This window comes from Chenopodium album, chromosome 16 (assembly GCF_948465745.1).
Source record: "Chenopodium album chromosome 16, dcCheAlbu1.1, whole genome shotgun sequence".
NCBI lineage: Eukaryota > Viridiplantae > Streptophyta > Magnoliopsida > Caryophyllales > Amaranthaceae > Chenopodium > Chenopodium album.
Window position 1 is genome coordinate 17443549 of NC_137849.1, and position 16072 is coordinate 17459620.

Below are 16072 nucleotides of genomic sequence, written 5' to 3' on the forward strand. Positions count from 1 at the left end.
TTGAAATAGGAATTTGGGACCAAACCCGCAAAAATTATCAACCTTTCACGTCTAGGGCGAAGGCAACTTCGAGCTTTGCTAGGTGTGTCTAGAACTTGTGAATGCGGTATTGTATTTGAAAAGGGGAAGGCTTAGAAAAAGGGAGAAAGAACACGCTATTGCTTAAGAGAGAGAGAGAAAGAATTAGATGATTGTTGATGAGTGAATAAAAAACGGGGAAATACGACCCTATTTAAAAGAAAAATAGCCCGGAAATGATCAGAAAAAGACCGAGTCCCATCTGGAATAAAACTACCTCTGTCGAGGCGCGACAGCCTTTTCGCTGTGCGACAGCTTTGTCTTGGCGCGCTAGTTCTGTCGTGTCGCGATGGTTCATGCGTTTTCTAAAATCAGTACGGAATCCTTAATCTAATTAAATTCGACTAATCAAAGTCCGTACTTAACTTTATAAATCAGATTAAATATCTTTGAAAAACTTGATTTAATCCAAATAGAATTCTTTATTTTCTAAAAACATAATTATTAATCCTATTTCCACTAGAATTCAAAATAACCTTCTAGATTATTCTAGAAGATTAAAATCAATCCTAATAACTCTAGGAATATTAATTAATGGGCCCTCTACTAGATCATTGGGCCATATAAAACCATTTCAGGCCCAATTTAGTATTTAGGCTATAACTTCCTCATTATTCATCGGAATTGGGATTATAATATATCGTTGGAAAGCTCTTTTCGAGCCCAACCCAAATACACCATTATTGGACCATTATCATGGATCAAACTAAATTGTACTGGACATTTTCATAAAAAGAGTACATTTTTGAAAACAGAAAGAAGGATATTTTTATTAAAACAACCGCATCACAAGACTTTTCAAACTTTCACTACGTTCGATAATCAATGATGCAAAAGGTATATATCACTGGGTTTGGTTTTCAGGGAGACACAATTAGGTGTCTACAGAAGCCCCTACTTTGACTGAGTTTGGAGAAACGGAAGTTTCGAAAACAAAAGTCATAGCATCGATAGGGATGGAGAATGATTCAGAACGTTATGCGATCCTAAATCATTCTTGTAACGCCGATACCTGCAAAATAGCGTTAGTTAAACAGATAAAAGAGTTAAGAAACGCGTATTTTGCAGTCAAGTACACGTCTCTAGAGTAACCGCTTTTGTTTGACGACCTCCAGATGCTAGGGGATAACGCCGAAAATCGCTCCGCTTCTCACCATCTTCATTTTCCGTTGTGATTGTCTTCCACATCTTAGGGAACACCATCGAAGACTGCTCTGCTTGTAACAATCTTCTGCCGCTTTGTGACCATCTTCCACATCCTAGGGAACATGATCGAAGATAACTCCGCTTGTAGTCATCTCCAGATTTTTTGACGATCTTCCCACTAGTGCAAAACTAACCTTAAGTAACACCCACAAAGTGATACATAAAGTGGTAAAAGTGTTATTACAGACAATAGGTAACACTTTAGTGGGTGATACATCCGCCCATGTTACCTAAGGTCTTATGTAACACTTTTGGTTACATATGGTATCACTTTTTAAAGTGTTACTATATAACCTCTTATGTAACAATTTCTTATATCTTTAGTATCATTTTTAAAGTGATACTTTTTAATTCTTATGTAACACTTACTTATCTTTAGTAACATTTTTCTATCATATAGTATCACTTTATCCAACATTATGTATCACTTTTTTTAACTAATGCAACACTTTGTTGAAAATAAGGTAACATTTTTCAATCATATTTAGACATATAGTAACACTCTATTCGACATTATGTATCACTTTTTGCAAAGTAATGTAACACTTTATTAATTAATAGGTAACATTTATTATTATTATTATTATTATTATTATTATTATTATTAACTATTATTATTATTATTATTATTATTATTATTATTATTATAACATTTACTATATTTTTTAAATATTAAAAAATATTATATGTACAACAACTATATGAATAAGAAATCAACACATATGATAGAAAACAATTTGGATTGATATACTTTCATAATTCTTACAAAAAAAAAGTCATTAATTGAGCTGGTATACTCGTCATCAGGTGTATACTCGTCAGTATCTTCATCAGGTGTATACTCGTCAATATCTTTAGTCACCTTCTTCCTTTTTTCGTTTGTTTCGATCCCTTCATCGACTGTTTCATTTCATAAGCCATGGATGTAACCCCTAAATCCTTCATCCTGATTCTATTTTGTTCTATAGTTTTTTGTCTAACTTTCTCATATTCTGCCATTTAAATCTTTCTTCCTACAAGGAACACACAAGGCAGTCAGTTGATGGACATTATGAAAACTAGAACTAAAGAAATGCAATTATTATCAAAGGAAAATGATTAAACAAAAACTGCTTTGTACAATGTCTACAGCAGATATTGTTTAGAAGATTCCCGATTCAGTTATTTGCATCACAATATCCATGTCATTAGGCAATATGCCATGGATATTGTGATGGCCATAATAATTAAACATTGATAATTAACAAAGAATTCAAAAATTAACCGAGAATTAAAAAAAAAAATCATTAAATTGAGCTAGTATTTTTATAGGTCCTAGGCCTTCCAACAATCAGATCAAGCAAAGTAAAGATTCGGTATTCACTAAATTTGGGTTTAGAGCACAGGACTATCAACCCTGACTTCATATTCACCTGACTGACCCAAGCCAGACTGAGTCAAAAGGTAATACACATAACACACTTACATCAGGCAATATATATAATAATTAATAAAAGCACTTGAGCAAAGAAAGAGCACATAAAGAGCATGCATATAACCTGAGCAACTGAGCACAGAAAAAGCACCTGAGCACCTGAGAACAGAAAAAGCACCTGAGCACCGGATTGCAGTAAAATTATGTAATTTGTTAGAAAGAGCAATGCAATGCAAATTTCGGTATACATAATAGTATGATCACCTTATACTCTACTCTGATCAGCTAATATTCTGAGGTAGATATTAATCTTGCTATTTCTCATACTCAGACTGTTAGCAAGATTAATTTACCTCACACGCCAGCTTCATAAATCTTGCAAAAAGTTAGATGCCAATTAATCTTGCTAGAGCTAAAGTCTGATCATCTATAATCATGTAGTGCAAAGATAAAAAGTTCATTGAAATTATGTCTATTGTAGAAACTACCTCAGTGAAACCGACACAATTCACATGCTGCCCAAAATTAAGTTCTGGATTTCAGCTCTGATTTCAGTTCAGGATTTCAGTTCTGAAATTCAGCCGTGAATTCAGTTCTAAATTTCAGCTCTGATTTCAGTTCTGAAACTCAGCTTTGATTTCAGTTCTAAATTTCAGCTCTGATTTCAGTTTTGATTTTAAGTTCTAATTTTCAGTTTTGATTTCTGTTCCGAATTTCAGCTCTGATTTCAGCTCTGATTTTCAGTTCTGATTCCTTCTCCCCTTTATTAACCTTTTTGGGCTTTACTTTTAAACTTATTCATACAACATTCCATTATTCTTGTAGCTCTATATTGCTCAACATGTATGTTTTCCTAGAGAAGCAAGACATATTAGGCAAGTTCCAGATTATTGTATATATTACATGACGTGGGAAAATTAGGTCGTTGGACTAATCCTCCTAAGCCAAACAAAATTTATAAACACTCAACAAACCTAAATACAAGTATAGAGGTAAGTCAAGGGTCGAACCCAAAGGAACGGTAATGTCTAAGTGCTTCCAATTATGTGCCTAAGCTAGGTCGAAGACAAAGGGTAAAAGAGGACACTAACAACTACTAAGACAAAGAAACCAAACAAATAAAATGCTAGGGATTAGGATTCACTTATAATAGCAATGAACAATGCAAATTGGTTTAGGAAGTTGACTAAGTCAAGCAATGTGAGGGAAGATCAATTATGCAACCAAAAGAGCATATCAAGCTATTCTCCTAGAGGTCTAACTAGCGTCAACTACGATAAACTCTAGCTAGGAAACATCACAAGACACCTCAATCGTGTAAATGCAAGCCACAAATCAATGGTCCGTATCAATGTGAACTTACAATGCAATCTAGTGTGAATAACTGGGTGATCAAGCCTAAATCAAACACACACATGCACATAATCAATTAACCAATTTAATCACATCATCAACTCCATCAAAATCCCCAATCTACATCAATCCATTACATAATACAAGCTTCACCAAATCCCTAACCAAACAACTACTCTAGAAACATCATCAATTCAATAAACAACTAAGTAATCAACAATCAACAATCAAGAATCAACAATTAAAGAAGAACAATTACTCTAATCAAACATCAATCATCAAATCATCAAAATCCAATCAAAATCAACAATCTAAACATGAATACTAAACAAAACAATAAATGAGATAGAGTTTAGAAATGCTCATTGATAATAGAGTAGATCTCCAATACAATTGTCACCATTGGATCTTCGATCTCTCAATCACCATTGAAGTTCTTCACTTTCTCTCTCTAAAATATATTCCTAAAACTAACCCCTAAATCTAGAGAGAGAAGCTCTCAACTAAGCTAAGAATATGATCTAATTCTATTATGAAACTTCTTACTCACAAAAATAGAAGGAAATAACTATATTTACAAAGGAGAAGGTCGGTTTTGACGCCCAAGAATAGACCCACGCAGGTGCGGGCGCTCGGAGGAGAGAGAACTGCGAACGGGACACACCCAGAAATGTGCGGCCGCACACACCCCATGTGCGGCCGCACACGACATATGTGCGGCTGCACACTCCCCGAGTGCGCCCGCACATATCTGGCAACCTCCTCTTCTTCTCTTCGTCCTAGCTCATGGGGTGCACACATCCTAGATGATGATGATGATGGAGGACAAAGTAGGCAGAAACTTCCTTGGAAATCTTAAAGAAAATGAGCCATTAGAAAGGCATATACAAGGCCTTGAAGCATGCTCCTTGGATCCCCCTTTGACTTGAAACTCCTTGCACAAGCTTTAGGCATGAAAAACAATGAAAGATCATGGAGAGGAAGCTCGGGAATTCTTGGACAATCAATCACAACCTACAAACAAAATATGAAAAGCAAGTAAAAGGGAAAAATAACAAGTAAACTAGAAAAATGCATAAAATAGAGAAACTAACTACAAAAAGAATAAAATGAAGAAAACAAGAATAAAACTAAGGAAAACTAAAGAAAGGAGTAATAAAATGGAATGGAATTCATCCAAAAAGGGACCAAATGAGTGCCATAAATGTCACTCATCAAATTCCCCCAAGCTAAACTTTTGCTCGTCCTCGAGCAAAACAAAGCAAGAAAGATCAAGGATGAAAGATTTATTGAAAATGAAAAAGAAAGACTCAAGATAAGAATATACACTAAGACTAACTGTCGTAGGAATCACGGTTGTTTTTAGCTACAACAAGCCCTTTAAACCCCAAAGTCGCCTATGAGGACGAGTGAGGTCTCATAAGGGTGTCCTAAGAGTTTTACCCATAACTCTCATAATAATACAGACAAGGCAAAGCACGAAAAAGAAAACAAAATACAAGAAAAGCAAACAAATGTTCATGAAAGGACTTTTGCAAATGTACAAGCACAAGTGGATGCAAATCATTCTAAACAAGTAAGGGAGTGCACGTTCCAAGATACCCAAGGTTGATGGAAACATAAATATGCTAAGCATAGGAACTAGCTTTCACAATCCACATTCATCCCAAACTATCTTACCGCGTTCTTCCTAATAGCTTCAAATCGACCTCAAATAAGCATCCCAATGATTCCACAAAGGAACCGGAATAAGAGAATTTTTAGGCTACTCGACATCTTGACTTTTGCATCCCCTCTCCCTATTCCTAAAACTCACATTCCTCTCCACCGATGAATGACTCAACCATTTAGGTCAAAAGGTCTTTCCCCAAGGTTGTAACGTTAAGGCAAAAGGGTGAAGGTAGGCTAAAATTTAAAATTTGATGGTTTTCCTAATAGTGAAGCAAAGAACGGCTAATTCTTAGAATCACAATCAAGTAGTCACCAAACAAAAACAAACTAACACCCCCAAGCTTATTCAAAGCTATAAATCACAAACATATACACAAAAAGCGTGAGAACGCTTCCCCCCAAGCTTAAATGGAGCATTGTCCTCAATGCTCAAAAAGGGATAAAACTCACATCAAAATATTTTTGAAGTTTTTCATTTTTCACTTTTTTTCTCTTTTTCTTTATTTAATAGTGCTTTGTCCTCGCCTCTTTTAACTTTAGACGGCTTTTTCAACTTTTGCACTTATTTGTCCATGCCTTTTATAATGTAGGACGGCTTTTACTCATACTCATTTGCCATTATTCACAAAGAATTCATAACACAATCTTGCTTTCATAAGAACCAAACATTTCAACTTCTCCACCACAAACTCCATCAAGAATGATCAATTGCTTCACAAAAACCAAGAAAAGAAAGAAAAATGAAACAAAAGGCCAAAGATCTAAAGATGTGGCTTGAAAAGAAGGTATAAGGCTCAAATGGTTGCAAGAAGGCAAAGAAAGAAACGAATTATCCTAAAAATGAAAAATACCACCCCGAAAATATGCCTTTGTCCTCCCCAAATGGTTCGGTCTCGGATTCAAGATCTATGAGTCAAGTTTCAAGATTAGGTTTGCAAGAAGTCAAGGATCCATGCCGCTCATGCAAATATAGGTAGAAGGCTTGAAAAACATAGAACTCACATGGTTGTAGCAAAAACTCACTATTAGCGTCAAATCGACTATAGGAAGCAACTACCAAACGGGCCACAAACAAGTAGAATCCGGCTTCATGTTCCCACTAGTTCTAACCAACTACCTTAGCATGCTTTATCCTAGAATCAACCAAGCGTACTCTCAAACCGTGCACACCATTACCATTTAAGAAGAAAAGCATTCAATTATACAAGTCCAAATGTTATTATGTCCAAAGCAAGAACAAAACAAAACACATTGCAAATTTGCCTTGATAGAAAGAAAAATCTTTTTGGAGTTTTTCAAAATATAAGAAACATGGAAAAGCATATACAAAGGTGCATAACACATAAGAATCAAAATTCCACCAAACATGATAGAATACCCTCCCCCAAGCTTGAATGAGACAATACACTCAAACATAAATCATATAATCCATGGGAGGGGAAAATAAGGAGATCAATCCAACAAACCAACATATGTCCAACAAGTCATCATCCACTAGGGAAAGAGCAAAGAAAGATATTACCGGATTTGAGGTGGGTGTAAATACCCGCAAATGACCCAATTTTAACCTTTCAAAGCTAATTTCTCAAGAATTGAACCTTGTTTCCATATGCTCGCAAAGATAGGAGTCAACCTTCCTTGATTCTTGATCCAAATCGAAGCACCGAAGTATATCAAGTCATGTACCTAGCAAAAGGCACACAAAAATTTCCATGAGAGAAAAATCTATTCTAAAAAGAAAAGGAAAATCTAATCTAAAACACGGGTTACTTCCCGAGAAAGGCTTGCTTAAGGTCCAAGCTTGACCGCTCTAGTAAAATAATAATTCAACGCACGCAAGAGCTTGTCAAATGCACTACTACACATTTCATAAGAAAGTAATTGTGCACATGACAAAAATAAGGCATGCAACAAGCATAGTGCACACCTATGAGGAGAGAGATGCCAAGAGAAGGAAGAAGGATCAAAAGAAAACTCAACAAAATAAGAAGAAAAAGAAAAAGAAGGCAAACTCTCCTCAAAATATTTTTGGGTGGCAACATCACCCTTTTCCCAAATTAGAGACAAATGAGCCACATTCAAGTCTTCATAGACAAAAGGGTCCCCAATAGGCTTACCAACAAAGGAAGGGAGAAAAATAGGGCAATAAGGGATGTGATTAAACTTTTGAGAGAAAGGGGTATGAGAAAAAGGCAAAGGGTTAGCTACTCCCTCAACACAAGGTCTTACATCGCCAATGAGGGCATGAAAATCAATCATAGAATCCTCAAAAGAAGAACACTCATGATCACCATCTCCCTCAAACATCCAACTCCCAAGAGGAACCACATAATCTCCTCCACTACTTTCATGAACAATAGCTCCCTCAACTTCCTTAAAGCCTAGAGTCTCAAAACCATGCATGAATGGAGGCAAATTAATTTCAAAATCATCTCTCTACCATGAAGCATCATCAATGAACTTGCTTAAAAGGCTATGCCTATTCCCTATGCACCCAACAAACACATTTGTCATAACCTCAAACGAGTCCAAATACTCATGGATAGAAGAGTCACATTCATACACTTGAAACTCATCACAATCAACAAAGGAAGAGATGTCTAGACTTAAAATTTCATCAAACTCATTATCACTCTCAACTCTCTCTCCTTCACTCCTATGCTCAACAATAGGATCCTCACACACTCTTGGTTGCTCGAAATTACATCAATCACCCTCAACACACACATTGGATTTGTAACTTTCACACATAAGCATCAAAGATGACAGTTGGCTTCCTAGCTCTTCATTTCTCCTTCTTCCCTCCTCAAGACGCTCCTCACTCTTTTTCATCATCTCCAATTGACTTCTTAAACAATTAAGAGTCGACTCTTTGTTAGGCCCAAGATCATCACGAAGCTCAACATGCCTAATTTGAGTTTCCAAGGTAGCAATAAGAGATTCAAAAGGGGTAGGAGATTGAGGCTCAACAAGAGAAGAAGAAGTACAACCAAAAGTAGGATCATCATCATTACAAACATGAGCATTTTCATCAAATAGGGGGTTGGGGGCATTTTCAAATGTATGAGATTTGTTAGCTTGAGCATACAACACATTATCATGAACAAAAGAGGAAATAGAATTGGAAGCATTTGTTCTAGGTTCAACTATGGGGTCATGTGACACATCATGGTAAATCATGCTAACATTGGAAGAATTAACACATTGCACATCAAAAATAGAAGCACGCTTACCCTTATTATAGACTTCCCAAGCAAACCAAACATAAAATTTCCAAGCATCTTCAATAGAAAATGCTCTAAAATCACCATTATGCATTCCTTCAACTATATCCCTAGTTTGCTCATTCAAACCATGACAACAAATCTCACAAGCTTCCCAAAGACTACAACAATTATAGTCAAGAAATTCCTTAAGTCTATTGAAATATTCACAAAAAGGCTCATTATCATGTTGAGAAAAAGATAGACATGCCATTTTATATAAAACAAACAAAAGAAATCAAATAAAAGTAAACTATAAACAAAGACCTAGACTCAAGCAATCAAAAACACTCAAACATAGACACCGTTCCCCGGCAACGACACAATTTTTACGTGGGAAAATTAGGTCGTTGGACTAATCCTCCTAAGCCAAACAAAATTTATAAACACTCAACAAATCTAAATACAAGTATAGAGGTAAGTCAAGGGTCGAACCCAAAGGAACGGTAATGTCTAAGTGCTTCCAATTATGTGCTTAAGCTAGGTCGTAGACAAAGGGTAAAAGAGGACACTAACAACTTTAGAGCACATTTTCTTGAAGTTAACACAAGTGAGTCCATAATTGTCTACTTCTACATGGAACCAATCACACTCGAACAACACAGCACTGAAAGCACTCCAATAATCTATCTCAATTATAGACCTTATAATCCCATAGTATTGATATCACTAAGAACGGGATTGTGATCCTTGCTACTCGCGAAGCTTGGAGTCAAAGCTGTCAAAGAGACAATATGTTGGCATATAATTTTAACATGTCTAAAAGGAATGACAATATATTTAATCAAGGACCAAGGCATGCCCTTTCAAGCTTTGAGTATTGAATAAGGAAAGAAATCTAAAACTGATTGAATCAAATGAAACCATCTAAACTAATTTTATTAATCCTTATTATAAACTAACTATTATAATGACTGAAAACTAGCTACTAGCATAATTACTATCATAATTCAAGGCCAAGTACCCCAAGCTAATAATCATTCGATTGCACATCACATCACAATAAGCCAAGCATATATCTATGCATACATATAAAATGAAAATCATGTTGCAAGCCACATGACTATTGAGAACATTGACTAAAAAAAAAAGAATTATATACAGGTATGTCTCAATATTTCTGTTCAAATTCCAATCTGTTTATGTCATTTTTACCTTCCAAGTTCTGACAACTTCCAACTTCAGTTTATTATATGGTGGGAAGGACTAATGAGAGGTGTCGTTACCGTGGCCTTATCCTACAAAGCATAAATATTCATCTTATGATTTGTAAAAAAAATCTGCAGCACTGAACCTATTTTTTTTTTTAATGAAATTTTATTACTCCAGTTTTCAGGTTTTGTAAAGGTATAAAATGAGAAATCATTGATGATCAGTCGTACTCTCATTGTTGTTCTTTGTAGTACTCTGGTTAGTTTTCTACATCCCTCTTCATTTCTATATTTTCTTTGTGCGTGTGTTACACCAGAATTTTATCCAACATTGAATTGCATAGCCTTAATAATATTCGCCCTTACAATCTTTCTATATAACATAAATTAATACATACACTAGTTTGGAAGGGGAAAAGGAAGTAGAACACTGTACTTATAATCAAAACTTGTGAATTTCAAGCATCATAAATGTTTAGTGCTTATGTTGGTATAAAAGATAGTGTACAAGGTTTTTTCAATGGCAAAAAACAAACTTTGATTAGATAGTTCAATATTATAATTCTAGGAATTAAAGATATTTAACCTTCTCTAATACATTATCTGATACATATAGGTGAATGATTGAACCAAGTTAGGAATTAATAAAGTCATGAAGGCCAATAGCATCAAATTTTAAGGCTCGCACTGGGCTGCCCCGGGTTAACACACCCAACACAAATTCTATCAACATTTTAAATAAAACAACATCTAATGATTCTAATCCTTGTATTTGAAAATATGTTCAACTTCATGACATTGCAGAACATCAACATAATTACCACTATCAAATTATCAATTGTTATAGTACCATAATTAATCGAATGCTACAAAAGCACACACAATTGATCACAAACTCACAGCATGAAGAGTATTTTGTCTAACCAAAGTTTCACATAATCAACTTGTAACTCAGAATATGACATTAATTCAAGAAACTGCAACAAAAACATTCTTCCTCCACTATAATATGTGCACCCATTTTGACTTTTTAACCCAGCGATTTTGAACTTATGAATTTGCATGTAATCTCCTTAAAAACTTAAATTAAAATTCAATTACAAAACATAAAAGTAAATATATATATAAAAAAAACTTGATTGTGATAGATTCTTGAAAATTAATGAATAATTAATTCATAGATTCTTGAAAATTAATAAATAAATAACTAAAAAAAATTAAAACAACTCCCATAAATCAGAGATTATCTGCAATTGAAAGCACGATGATCGATTTCGATTATACCCAAGATCACGATCAAGACAACCAATGAATTTCTGATGAAATTGCGCTAGGTTTTCGCTGCTGCTCTGAGAGGAGGAAATTCGAAGACTAATATTGTGAGTGAGTGTTTTTTTTTTCAATTCTTTGGCAGTTTTAAGCATTATTTTACCCAAAATTTTACAGTATTTTTTATTACACTTTGGCGGCAATAATAACCTAGATATAAATGAATTGTTAAAATTGGGAATTACGTACGTACCTAGTAACACTTACTGGAGCACTTTTTTAATTGAATTTTTTATCTTTTCCCAAAACAAAAAGGTAACACCTTTTAATGTTACTACAAAATGTTACCTATTTAAAAGTGTTACTTTGTAATGATACCTATATTAAAAGTGTTACATTCTACAAAAATGTTACCAAAGTGTTACTTATAAATCTAATAAATTTGCAATTTAAAAAGTGTTACCAAACTGTGATACATAAATTCAATTATGTACTAGTTTCCACATCCTAGGGATTATCGTCGAAGATCGCTTTGCTTGTAGCAATCTCTTATTTTTACGTGATAACTTTCTAGGAAAGTTATCGAAGATCATTGCTTGTTGAGCGAAACAGAATAACAAAAGCTATACACCCCAAAGAGAATAACAAAAGCCACCTAGTAACTACAGACTTAAGTGAGGGAAACTCCGATAAACCGTTGTAGGAAGGGGGAGATAGCTGCCAAAACCATTATTCTCATTAGCTAGAGTCTCCACTCTAATGGCAGCAGCAATGTTAGTGCATGAAGGTACCTCCAGATTCAGCACAGCATGGTTGGGGACTTTGCAGTTAGCTTCCCCAGCAGCGTCAACCATAGCCTAAAAGGCGTTGAAACGAGCCTGCTACTCCTCACTCCCACCATAAAGACCACTCACACAGCAAGCTACGGCCTCCCAGCCCCCATCACGGTGATCAGCAAGTAGTTTAGCAAAAGCTAAAGAAAGCACAGAAGACCTAAGTGCCTCTTTCTTAGCAGCTTCAAGCTCATTCTCTCTCCCTACCCGTAAATCGGCCATCTCAGCCTCCAATGCTTGCACCCTGGCTTGAGAAGTTCCCAATTGTCCCTCACAGTCTGCCAGCTTGGTCTTAGTGAGCTGGAATTCTCCTAGCTGTAGTTGCAGGGCATCCGCTCCCTCTCTCAATGGAGCCACCTCACCAGCCATCGCATCTCTCTCAGAGCGAGCCTGTTGGATTTCCTTATCCTTCTGAGCAAGGTCTAGGCCTTGATTTTGATACTCTTTCTCAACTGTAAGTTAGGCATTAGCCAAGTCGCCCACAGACTTGGTAAGATGCAAATAAACAATAGGGCAAAGATAAGCTAAGGTTGATAAGTTAAGGAAAAAGCAAATTAAAGCAAACAAGCTGAAACAGATAAGTGAAACAATAAAAACAAGATAAGGCAAAAGCAAGAAAATAAGCAAAAGGAGAAAGCTACAGCAAAGAAGAAAAGCTAGATATATAAAAGCTAACCTTATGCAAATCATGGCACGCAATGGCAATAGGGAGACTGATAGAGCTGCTAGTAGAGTCAGCAGGAAGACGAATGCCCTAAGTAAGGCGATAACCCAAAGTGCCACCATTTTGCGTGTTATCCATAAACAAAGATTTGTCAGCCCAAACATTCATCAAAGGGTGGAATGGAGTGTTCTCAGCCCCAGAGGGGCATAGCAGAGGACAAAAAGTAGCATCACTGTGAACCTCCTGATGAGTGTCATTTATGGCACTCTTAGGCTAGGTTTTCTTTATAGTTTTATACTCGTTTTTAGTCTTTTATGTCGTGGTTTTGCATAATAATGCTGGTTTTGCGTGTTTGTACGTAAGTTTAGAGAGATGTGTGCTTTTGATGGTTTTCTTTCTATTTTATTCATTTCTCGATTATCCTTTTTCGCTTCTTCGTTTCTTTGACTTGTTTTGTAGGTATATTGAGTTTTTCGAGGTTTAATTATCAAGGAGGAAGCTTAAGCGCATTCAAGGAAGTTTATGGAGCTAAGTTCGGGAATCCAAACATGCAACTCAAGCTAGCTCCCCAAGCACGAGAACCTTAGAAGCAATGCTTTGGCTTGAAGTGTTCAGATAAAGGAGCCGCCCTTCTCACGAGCATCACCTCGAGTGCACCAATGATAGGGATGCTCGAGCAAGCGAATGAGGCAAGGCCACGAGCACCAAGTAGGGGTGCGCGTGCAGCATAGGTGGTGCGTGCGCACAGACCCACCTGTGCGCGCGCGCGGCCTGGTGGTGCGCACGCACCAGGCGCCCCGCTCTTCTTCGCTCGATTTTCTATTTATACCCTTAGACTTTTCCTTTTTAGGGGGACGATTTTTTTGTACTTGACACTTATTTTCCAAAAATAGTAGAGGGAGAAAGTAGAGAGAGAAGCTTAAGATTACTTGATTGTACTTGAATTTGATCTTAGATTTTAACTTGATCTTGGATTTCTTCTTCACATCATTGAAAGTTTGTGAGATTTCTTTCCTTTGAATTTACTTTATTTGCAATTTCCTTTAAATTCTTGAATGTCTGATTTTAATTCCATTCTTTGCTTCAGAATTTGTTGAGTGATTGATTTTTTTCTTGATTAAACTTGAAATAAATATGATTACGATTGAATTTGTTTTGTTTTTCAATTTCACCGTGATTAGTGAGTAGATTAGTTGCTAGGGAGAAGGGGAAGCATGCTTGATTGATGATTTTTGCTAGTTGATGATCCTTGATTGATTGAATTGTTGCAATTAAATTTGTTGACATAGTTGTGCATGTGATTAATAAGATTAGGAGTGATCAACCTATAAGATTAATCTAGATTGCATTGCAAATTTCAATGACATGAACCCTTGATTTGAGAATTGCTTTAATTGATTGAATTTGATTGTGATTTTCCTAGTTAGCCATTCATAGTGAACCCTAGTTGGCTTATAGGAGATAGTTCTTGAATTCCGATCCTTTGGTTGCAACTATTGTTTGTCCTATGTAATGTTTGAATTGATTGAGTGATCCTTCAATTAGCATAATCATTGAGTTTGCATGTGGAACCTATATCCCTAGTGTTTAGTATATTGAATTTCTCGATTTATCTAGTTTTCTCGATACCGTAGTTACCATCCATATCTTTCTACAATCTTCGAAGAAGCTTGACCTAGGCTATAGCTTGCACCTACTTATTCCATTAGGTTCGACCCTTGACTTACCATATACTCGTATTAGGTTGGTCAAGTGTTTATAAATTTTGTTTGGCTCTAGGAAACGACCTACTTTTCCCTACGTAAAAAAAGGCGCCATTGCCGGGGAGTGATATTGGTGCTTTTTTATAGTTGTTTAGTCTATTTCATCTTTAATTGAAAATGCAAAAAGATTTTCTTTTAAGCTACACTTGTAGTCATGCTACTGATCATTTCTTTTGAGATGGTATGCATAGAGCACGTGATCGTTCACTAGTGACATTTGATCCGGAAATTGAGAGAACTGTTGCAAGGTGAAGGGTTGCTAGACGATCTTTGAGCCTTAGCACTTCAAGTGAAGAAGAACCACAACAAGAGAAACAAGCAAGAATGGGAGAAAATCCAAGGGTGGCGTTGAAAGAATTGGGGATTCCCAGTGCATATAGATTTGAGAGTGGGATCGCTTCACCTACAACACCGGCGAATGACTTTGAAAAAAGGCCGGCAATGATCACTTTGATAGAGAGGCAACAATTTAGTGGGGCCAAGCATGAAAGCCTGCTAAATCATCTCAAGGAGTTCGAAAAATATTGCAATACTATCAAGGTGAATAGAATTTCCCAAGAATTCATCTGCCTCAAGTTCTTTCCCTTTTCCCTCATAGGGCGTGCCTTGGAATGGCTAGACAAGGTGGTCAAGCTGAATTCTCTAAGGACATGGGACGAAGTGACCAAGGAATTTCTATCCCGTTTTTATCCACAAAAGAAAACGACAGAGGCTAGAGCTAATTTGATTCAAGGTTTCAAGCAAAAGCCTAGTGAGAGTCTCTATGATGCATGGGAGAGATACAAAGAGTATCAAAGAGAATGTCCTCACCACAAAATTCCTACTTACCAAATTATTCAAATCTTCTATGGAGGCCTTAGTCCTCAAGGAAAATCATGTTTAGATGGATGAGCTGGATGTCCTATCATGAACAAAACGGAATAGGGAGTGGCAGACATAATTGAAGATGTAGTGAGGTATTATAGAGATTGGCAAGATGGAGAAAGAGAGTCAACTAGCATGAGTAGCTCTTCAGTGTACTCGGTTGATCATCTAAATGCAATCAACAATCTATCCTCACAAATGACAAACTTGGGGAAGGAGATGTCTGCTATCAAGGCGAAGTTGGAAAGTGCTACCTACCAAGTTTCAAGTCTTCCCTCCCAATCTAAGGGGAGAGGTATGTCTTCTAATTCTCAACCCCCTCCTTCATCTAATAACATGCCTAGTGGATGCTTGTTTTGTGATGATTGTGGATTGTATGATCATGATGTTTCTAATTGCCCTTAAGCATGTATGGATGTTTGTGATGATCAAGATGGAAATGTGAATGAGCATGTGAACTATGTGTCAAACAATAATGATTCTAGGTTTGAGAATCAAAGAGGTCAATGGAATAGGAATTACAACAACAATGGAAATTTTGAC

At 36.2% G+C, this 16072-nt stretch overlaps 1 non-coding gene across 1 annotated transcript; it reads right to left on the reverse strand.

Annotated features, from left to right (window-relative positions):
* Positions 1 to 15376: 15376 nt before the first annotated feature.
* LOC145587027 (small nucleolar RNA R71) lies at positions 15377 to 15483 on the reverse strand. Its single transcript, XR_014101091.1, has one exon. It is a non-coding gene; the product is annotated as a small nucleolar RNA R71 (small nucleolar RNA).
* Between the last annotated feature and the right edge of the window lie 589 nt (positions 15484 to 16072).